This window comes from Chelonoidis abingdonii, chromosome 3 (genome assembly GCF_003597395.2).
Source record: "Chelonoidis abingdonii isolate Lonesome George chromosome 3, CheloAbing_2.0, whole genome shotgun sequence".
In the NCBI taxonomy this organism is placed as follows: Eukaryota; Metazoa; Chordata; order Testudines; family Testudinidae; genus Chelonoidis; species Chelonoidis abingdonii.
The window spans coordinates 20,945,694-20,946,647 of NC_133771.1; the positions used below are offsets into that span (position 1 = coordinate 20,945,694).

A 954-nucleotide genomic window follows, 5' to 3' on the forward strand; every position below is an offset into this window, starting at 1 on the left:
TTTATTCAGTGCTTTCCTTCCTTATGTCAATGCTGTATAGCTACTTGGTCCTCAACGGCCAAAGCTATAAGGCTGTCTGCTGACGACGTGGCACGTCTTGAGAAAACAGTTGCGTGGGTACCGTGACCCGCAGCTTATTTAGAATGAAAGAAGGGGGGATGCAGGAATGACCCCGGGCCCACAGGCCTGGGTGCCCCTTTAAATTGGGGCATTTGTTCTTGCTTGCAAGCTGGGCACACCCGCTTTGCTTATCGCAGGAACTTGGCCTTCCTCCATCCTCCCCCCTTGCTTTCACACAGGCGGCCTCGTCTGCACCTGGCAGTGTTTTTGTAGCTTCCCTCTTCTGCAGTTTCTCACACTGACTGACTGTGTTTGCCAATGGGGATGTTTTGGGTAGTTGCTATGGCTTTTGAGCTCGTGATGGAAGATTTTTGTAGGAAATTTTGAATTGTGCTGTGCATTTGCGCATGTGTAATCTTAGATAATAAAAGAGGCAGGTGAACTCAGAAAAGCAGCTTTTGCCTCCTCGGATTTCTACAACTTGGTGTCAAGTCTTTCCTTCAATCAAATAGGTTTTTGAAATGGGGAGATGAACTAGGGGCTTGCTCCATCCATTCCATGCATCAACCTAGTATTGCAGTATCTCTGAGTATGGTGCACCTCCCCCCTAGGGGGAATTTTTTTGGGGATAGCTCAATGGTTTGAGCATTGGCCTGCTAAACCCAGGGTTGTGAGTTTAATCCTTGAGGAGGCCATTTAGGGAACAAGGGTTTAAAAAAAAACACTGTCTAGGGATTTGTCCTGCTTTGAGCGGAAGGTTGGACTAGATGATCTCCTGAGGTCCCTTCCAACCCTGATATTCTATGATTGTCGCTCCAGTGGAGTACCGGAGTTGGCAGGAGAGTGCTCAGCGGTCAATTTATCACATCTTCACTAGACATGATAAATCGACCC

General features: G+C 47.7%; 1 pseudogene; it reads left to right on the top strand.

Annotated features, from left to right (window-relative positions):
• Window positions 1–530: 530 nt before the first annotated feature.
• Window positions 531–665, top strand: LOC116834775 (U2 spliceosomal RNA; annotated as a pseudogene).
• Window positions 666–954: the final 289 nt, after the last annotated feature.